This window comes from Aegilops tauschii, chromosome 4 (genome assembly GCF_002575655.3).
Source record: "Aegilops tauschii subsp. strangulata cultivar AL8/78 chromosome 4, Aet v6.0, whole genome shotgun sequence".
NCBI lineage: Eukaryota > Viridiplantae > Streptophyta > Magnoliopsida > Poales > Poaceae > Aegilops > Aegilops tauschii.
Genome location: NC_053038.3, coordinates 217,337,942 through 217,346,726, shown reverse-complemented (window position 1 = coordinate 217,346,726; position 8,785 = coordinate 217,337,942).

Below are 8,785 nucleotides of genomic sequence, written 5' to 3'. Positions count from 1 at the left end.
CTTTGCAAAAGGTGTTTTAGAACTTCCCAATATTAATCATCCTGTAGCTAAAAAGATTTCCACTATCATCCTTATGCGAGAATTTGATTTTATAACACAAGAGGCTAGGAATATTTTTGCTTTCTATAATAGATGTTGAACACCCTCCAATTGAAGATATCCTCCATGATAAAGAAACTATGCGTAGTTTGGAATCTAGGGATTATCAATCTTATAGCGAGAATCTTAGGAGGAGAGTTCCCTATTCAGGAATCTCTCAAGCTTTGTACCTTGAAACCTATGAAGAATTTTATTGGATTACAAGGGGAATTTATGTAGGATTTAATAGGAATTGGTTGAATAAGGTGATGAAGGAACTTGTTAGAAACGAGATATGTGTTCTGTATGATGATATATATGGTGATGATCTTGATTACGGGTTTATGAATGTCAAAATCACTAATCAAAGTCCTTTTCATGATTTAAGTTCATCTACTAGAAGGGAAATAAAGGAAAGGATTGGTTTATTAAGACGAGTTTTGGAGGATTTGATGAGAAAAGAATTGCATACCAAAGATGGTAATACTTATATCTATGTGTTTTTATGCTTAGCTAAGGGTGTTAAACAATAGCACTTCTTGGGAGGCAACCCAATTTTATTTTTATTCTTGCTTTTTTGGTTCTGTTTTGCAATAAATAGTTCATCTAGCCTCTGGTTAGATGTGTTTTTGTGTTTTAATTAGAGTTTGTGCCAAGTAAGAACTTTGGGGTGGCTTACGGTGATAGTTGTTTTATTCTTACCGAAAAACAGAAACTTTTGCGCCCATGAAAATAATTATAATTTTGTACAGAAGTGGGCTTTTGATCTGAACCTTTTTGCACAAGATTGGTACACAAATTTCCCAGGTTGTCCTAATTTTTCAGATTTTTTGGAGTTACAGAAGCTTCCGAGAGTTATAGATTGCTACAGACTGTTCTGTTTTTGACAGATTCTGTTTTCTATGTGTTATTTGCTTATTTTGATGAATCTATGGGTTGTATCGGCGGGTTATGAACCATGGAAAAGTTGGAATACAGTAGATATTACACCAATATTAAAAATGAGTTCACAATAGTACCAAAAGTGGTGATTTTTTTATACTAACGGATCTCATGAGATTTTCTGTTGAGTTTTCTATTGTGAAGTTTTCAAGTTTTGGGTAAAGATTTGATGGACTATGGAATAACAAGTGGCAAGAGCCTAAGCTTGGGGATGCCCATGGCACCCCAAGGTAATATTCAAGGACAACCAAGAGCCTAAGCTTGGGGATTCCCCGGATGGCATCCCCTCTTTCGTCTTCGTCTATCGGTAAATTTACTTGGGGCTATATTTTTATTCACCACACGATATGTGTTTTGCTGGGAGCGTCTTGTATGATATGAGTCTTTACTTTTTAGTTTGCCACAATCATCCTTGCTGTACACACCATTTTAGAGGGACACGCATGAAGCGTGATTTATGAGAATACTCTATATGCTTCACTTATATCTTTTGAGCTAGGCAATTTTGCTCTAGTACTTCACTTATATCTTTTTAGAGCACGGTGGTGGCTTTATTTTGTAGAAATTATTGAACTCTCATGATTCACTTATATTATTTTGAGAGTCTCTCTAAATAGCGTGGTAATTTGCTTTGGTTATGAATCTAGTCCTAATATGATAGGCATCCAAGAGGGATAAAATAAAAACTTTCGTATAAAGTGCATTGAATACTATGAGAAGTTTGATTCCTTATGATTGTTTTGAGATATAAATATGGTGATATTAGAGTCATGCTAGTGAGTAATTATGAATTGGAGAAATACTTGTGTTAAAGTTTGTGATTCCCGTAGCATGCACGTGTGGTGAACCTTATGTAACGAAGTGGGAGCATGATTTATTTATTGATTGTCTTCCTTATGAGTGGCGGTCGGGGATGATCGATGGTCTTTTCCTACCAATATATCCCCCTAGGAGCGTGCACGTAGTACTTTGATTTGATTACTAATAGATTTTTGCAATAAGTATGTGAGTTCTTTATGACTAATGTTGAGTCCATGGATTATACGCACTCTCACCCTTCCACCATTGCTAGCCTCTCTAGTACCGTGCAACTTTCGCCGGTGCCATACACCCACCTATTACCTTCCTCAAAACAGCCACCATACCTACCTATTATGGCATTTCGATAGCCATTCTGACATATGTTGCCATGCAACTTCCACCGTTCCGTTTATTATGACACATACCATCATTGTCATATTGCTTTGCATGATCATGTAGTTGGCATCGTATTTGTGGCATAGCCACCTTTCATAATTTTTAATACATGTCACTCTTGAGTCATTGCACATCCCGGTACACCGCCGGAGGCATTCATATAGAGTCATATTTTGTTGTACGTATCGAGCTGTAATTCTCGAGTTGTAAGTAAATAAAAGTGTGATGATCTTCATTATTAGAGCATTGCCCCATGTAAGGAGAAAAAAATAAAAGAGGCCAAAGAAGCCAACAAAAAAAAGGGAGGCCAAAGAAGCCACACAAAAAATGTGAGAAAAGAGAGAAGGGGCGATGTTACTATCCTTTTTCCACATGTGTGCTTCCAAGTAGCACCATGATCTTCATGATAGAGAGTCTCCTATGTTTTCACTTTCATATACTAGTGGGAATTTTTCATTATAGAACTTGGCTTGTATATTCCAACGATGGGCTTCCTCAAATTGCCCTAGGTCTTCGTGAGAAAGCAAGTTGGATGGACACCCACTTAGTTTTCTTTTGAGCTTTCATAAACTCATAGCTCTAGTGCATCCGTTGCATGGCAATCCCTACTCACTCACATTGATATGTATTGATGGGAATCTCCATAGCCCGTTGATACGCCTAGTTGATTTGAGACTATCTCCTTTTTTGTCTTCTCCACAACCACCGTATTGTATTCCACCTATAGTGCTATGTCCATGGCTCATGCTCATGTATTGCATGAAAATTGAAAAGGTTTGAGAACAACAAAAGTATGAAACAATTGCTTGGCTTGTCATCGGGGTTATGCATGATTTGAATATTTGGGTGATGAAGATGGAGCATAGCCAGACTATATGATTTGGTAGGGATAACTTTCTTTGGCCATGTTATTTTGAGAAGACATAATTGCCTTGTTAGTATGTTTGAAGTATTATTGTTTTTATGTCAATATTAAACTTTTGTTCTGAATCTCACGGATCTGAACATTCATGCCACAATAAACAAAATTACATGGACAAATATGTTAGGTAGCATTCCACATCAATTTTTTTGTTTTTATCATTTACCTACTCGAGGACGAGCAGGAATTAAGCTTGGGGATGCTTGATACGTCTCCAACATATTTATAATTTTTGATTGTTCCATGCTATTATATTATCTGTTTTGGATGTTTTATATGCATCAATATGCTATTTTATATTATTTTTGGGACAAACTTATTAACTTAGAACCCAGTGCCAGTTTCTGTTTTTTCCTTGTTTTTGAGCTTCGCAGAAAAGGAATACCAAACCGAATAAAAGTTTCGTGATGGACAAACTTATTAACTTAGAACCCAGTGCCAGTTTCTGTTTTTTCCTTGTTTTTGAGCTTCGCAGAAAAGGAATACCAAACCGAATAAAAGTTTCGTGATGATTTTTCTTGGACCAGAAGACACCCAGGATACTTGGAGTTCAAGTCAGAAGAGCCACAAGGCGGCATCAAGGGTGGAGGGCGCGCCCCTACCTTGTGGGCCCCTCGTGACCCCCCTGACCTAGTTCTTCCTCCTATATATTCACATATATTCCCGAACCACCAGAAGCATCGACGAAAACACTTTTCCACCACCACAACCTTCTGTTCCCGTGAGATCCCATCTTGGGCCTTTTCCGGCATCCTGCCGGAGGGGGATTCGATCACGGAGGGCATCTACATCAACTCTATTGCCCTTCCGATGAAGCGTGAGTAGTTTACCACAGACGTATGGCTCCATAGCTAGTAGCTAGATGGCTTCTTCTCTCTCTTTGATTCTAAATGCCATGTTCTCCTCGATGTTCTTGGAGATCTACCTGATGTAATCTTCTTTTGCGGTGTGTTTGTCAAGATCCGATGAGTTGTGGATTTATGATCAGCTTATCTATGAATATTTTTTGAATCTTCTCTGAATTCTTATATGCATGATTTGATATCTTTGAATTTCTCTTTGAACTATCAGTTTGGTTTGGCCAACTAGATTGGTTTTTCTTGCAATGGGAGAGGTGCTTAGCTTTGGGTTCAATCTTGCGTGATTTCACCCACTGACAAAGTAGGGGTAGTGAGACACGTATTGAATTGTTGCCATCGAGGTTAAAATGATGGGGTTTACAGCATATTGCATGAGTTTATTCCTCTACATCATGTCATCTTACTTAAGGCGTTACTCCGTTATTTATGAACTTAATACTCTAGATGCATGCTGAATAGCGGTCGATGTGTGGAGTAATAGTAGTAGATGCAGGCAAGAGTCAGTCTACTTGACACGGACGTGATGCCTATATTACATAATCATTGACTTGGATATCGTCATAACTTTGCGCTTTTGTATCAATTGCTCGATAGTAATTTGTTCACCCACCGTATTATTTGCCTTCATGAGAGAAGCCTCTAGTGAAACCTATGGCCCCCAGGTTTACTTTCCATCATATTAGTTTCCGATCTACTATTTTGCAATCTTTTACTTTCAGATCTATAAACCAAAAAACCCAAAAGTATTTTATCTTTTGTTTAGTTTTATTTAGCTATCTCTATCAGATCTCACCTTTGCAAGTGACCATGAAGGGATTGACAACCCCTTTATCGTGTTGGGTGCAAGTGTTTGATTGTTCGTGCAGGTATTGGTGATTTGCACGTTCTTCTCCTACTGGATTGATACCTTGGTTCTTAACTAAGGGAAATACTTATCTCTACTTTGCTGCATCACCCTTTCCTCTTCAAGGGAAAAACCAATGCAAGCTCAAGAAGTAGCATGGCACAGATAATAATTGTCTTACATATTCCAGATAATTTAAAATGCCACATGCGGCAAAGCCCAGAAGACACTGGGGCAAGAGAAGAAGGAAATCACAGACAATGATCTGGGTCGCTACTGTCGCTGCTCCTCGATGGATCACCGGGCGACGACATCCTCCAGCTCCTTCAATTCCTCATGACTTTGCTTGACAGTAACCACGGATTCCTCCACCTCCTGCTCGCGCTCAATCCGGAGCTTCCTCAAGTCACCCATTATTTCCTCGATGACTACTTTCAGCGTCATCCCCGAGGCACTACTCTGCTCATGCAGCATCTTCCAGCCGGTGGCCTCCTCCTCCTTCCCGGCGAGCGCCTTGAGGAGCTTCTTATTGTCACCCATGAGTTGCTCGACGAGGCTGGTCGCCTTGTCAACCGAGGCATCGCTGATCTCGAGCAGCTTCATCAAGCCGTCGACCAGCTCCTGCTGATTAATGAGGCCAGCAAGAATGTCGTCGTCGCTGGCCAAGGACTTCAGCATCACCAGCTCGTCGCGATTGCCGATGCGGCGAGTGCACTTGTGAGAGCACTCGTGTGCCAGCAAGAGCTCGTTCGAGAGCTCCGCGGCGCGGACATCTCTTTTGTGTCTGCCACGTAGCGGCGAGACCTCTCAAGTGCTTCCGCGGCCTTGGTCTTTTCTCCCTGGTTATATGTCCACCCGAAACTGCTCCTACCGGTCATGGCGAAACGACTTGGCAGGAAAGACCAGTTTTGTGGGTGATGAGGAGAGGAACTGTGAAGTAATTTTCGAGTGGGTAGGTTTATAGCCTGGTGCTATGTGTGAACACATTTTTGTTTGATCGGTGTGAACAGATTTGCAATTACTTATCGCGTTGTAATCTGCAATGTGACGAGAAACAAGGTCAAAACGTATTGATGGGTCTGGGCTCGAAGCCCGTTTCTGTTGTTCTGGCTCATTGCAAACAGTTCTTATGGATCAACCGTATGCCACGCATCGGAAGCCCAAAACGGTCCCCGGATGGTGTACATGGGCCCGCGTTCTCGGATGTACGTGTACGTGTCTGCCCACTATCACACGCGGTCAAGACATCAACGTCGTGTCCGATGGATGCGCCATTGCGCCTCCCACGGGGTGCCAGAAGGTTGACCACATGGTTGCTCGCTGTTGAGGGAGCTGCAGCGCGCTCTGCTCGCGTCCGTCCGCGCGTTTTTCTTGCCATTGATGTGGCCGCGGCGCACTTCGCTCTGGCGTCCCTACGCGCGCTCTGCTCGCCGTTGAGGCAAATTTACAATGGCAACGGTTAATAGTTGTCTTACATATTCAGGATAATTTCAAATGCCACATGCGGCAATGCACAAAACACTCACGACCTACATATGCATACAACTATAATAAAATATAGGCTAAATGGCTGAGCTGGCGGCCTTCCGACGACGGTCTTATCAGACTCCATGATCATCATAGCACCCTTGTGGCCGTTCATTCCAAGTGTCCCGACCCGCCTCCGCCTATGGAGCTGCTGGCGTTGGGAGGCTCTTGGGGCTGCTGGGCCTCTTCCAGAAGAGCTTGACAGCATGCAATCACGCGCATGACATCTCCGCGGAACCGCTCCATTTCCATGTCTCTGGCCTGGTAGAAAATTTCATCCATCACGTGCATCCTCAAGATACCACGCTAGCGATGTTCTACTTCGTCGGGGATGTCAACTCCGCCAAGGATGCGCTCGAGCCTGGCCACCACATTGTCGGGATCGAGGTTGACACGGCCGCCGCCGGCAATGATGAAGTCGCAGGCTGGCTGTGTCTTAACTCAATCACAGAGGTCCTTTGCCCATTCCTGTCGGGGCATCAGGCTCTCGATGAGCACTGGTGACGGCGGCTCTTCGGGTGGGTCGTCGATCATGTCGCCGAGCACCTCTGGATCTTTTGCATGGTGGATGGAAAACTACTCATCACACTTCCTCTACAATATGACGATTGTACGCCCAAGGACTGTCATGCTAATATCACTGTCGATGGGCCATGGTGCCTGCACCGGCCGATGAAGCTCTTACTCCCCGACCTGCTCCAGCTCATTCTCCTCGCCGAAGATGTAACGTAGGTAGGGGTCGACGTCGAAGCTTTGGTCGTTGCCTGGAATGCTTGGAATAACTAATGGTAGATGGGTGCGGACTAGATCTGTGCACATTGTCGCGATGGTGCGTTGCCGCCTGGGTTATATGCAGCAAGCAATTAGTTGGTGGCGGGAAACCGATGACGGAAGAGGCGGGGATTTTACAATTCACCCATGCGGAGCGCAGGAAGACTAAGTGGAGCACACAACCCGAATATCGTATGTGGTGCCACGTGTTATTTATCACACACGTGTTAACATAAGGAAACATATGTGTAACTTACTAATCATCACACATGAGGACTCGCAGACGCATCGTGTGCGATACTCCTAGCCACCGCAAGCAACTAGTTTGCAATTTTCAAAGTTTTTTCTACACAGAGAATCACAGACGAATTAACTCTAGTAACGATCTATGTTATATATTCTCATCGCAAACAGTTCTTCCGAGTGGGTTGTTTGCCGTGTATCACACACATCTTGTTTACACAGATCGTTTGTGCTCTTTTGGCTCATCGCAAAAAGTTCATCTATGTGAACAGTATGCCGCATATCACACACATCCTGGTAAGATGAACCGTTTCTGTTGTGTTCCCTAATCGAAAACAGTTCGTCCGAGTGAACCGTATGTCGTATATCACACACACCTTGATCTGGCTGACCATTTCTGTTGCATTCCCAAATAGCAAATAGTTCATCAGAGTGAACTTTATGCCGTATATCGCACAAACATTTATATGGCTGCCCATTTCTGTTGTTCTGTCTCATCACAAACAGTTCGTATGGATCAACCGTATGCCCCGCATCCGACGCGCAACTAAAATTTGAACCGTGTTTGATGTCTCCACCATCGCAAATGTTTTACATCTTTTTGATGGTTTTTTACATCCCCGTTTGCGATTAATGCATCACACACAGTTTCGTCAAAGGGTCTCTGATCGTAGTGTCGCATTAGCAGCATCCTACAGTAGTGTATGAACTATCATGTCTTGTTGTTTATGTCACTAGTAGTCACTAGTCAGTGTTTGAATGTTGTATATATCATTATTTCGAATTGTTTATTGTCTCAAACTGTTGGTGGGCTAAATGAGGGCATCACCATTCTCCAGTGTTTAGAGTATATCTCTTTTTTTCAAGTTATAATTTGAGCTTAGTGCCTTTTCGATGATGTACACTTGTTTGGGCCAGTGAGGTCGTTGAATATGGGTCGAGTAGTAACGCAATGCAAAACATGTCAATTATGGCTCTCAGGCTGGGTGCTCAAAAAAGAAAAAAAGGACTCTTAGGCTGACAAGTGGGCGCCACCGGTGTTTTCGTGCACTTGCGCGCCGAGAGTGTATTGGCATGTGTTCGAAATTCATGCTACCTTTTCATCCCCAATCTCCTGCCCCTCCCCCACCTCTGGAATCTCGATTCCTACTCCCCCTCCTGTACTCCATGTAGTCAAGCACACTATCATGTCGCCGGTTAATGCGGATCTCCAAGCCGGAGATCTTGAGGTCCGTCCTGCCTTCGGGCGCCGCGTGCTGTCGCTCAATAGTGGCATGGCGGCGCTTGACGACCAGTTTGCCGGCAAAGTACTGATGGTAACCATCAATGGCGACCGGCCTCCCGTCTCGTCGGACGACCTTGTCAAAGCTCTTGGCATTGCGCACAACATCGAAATAAGTG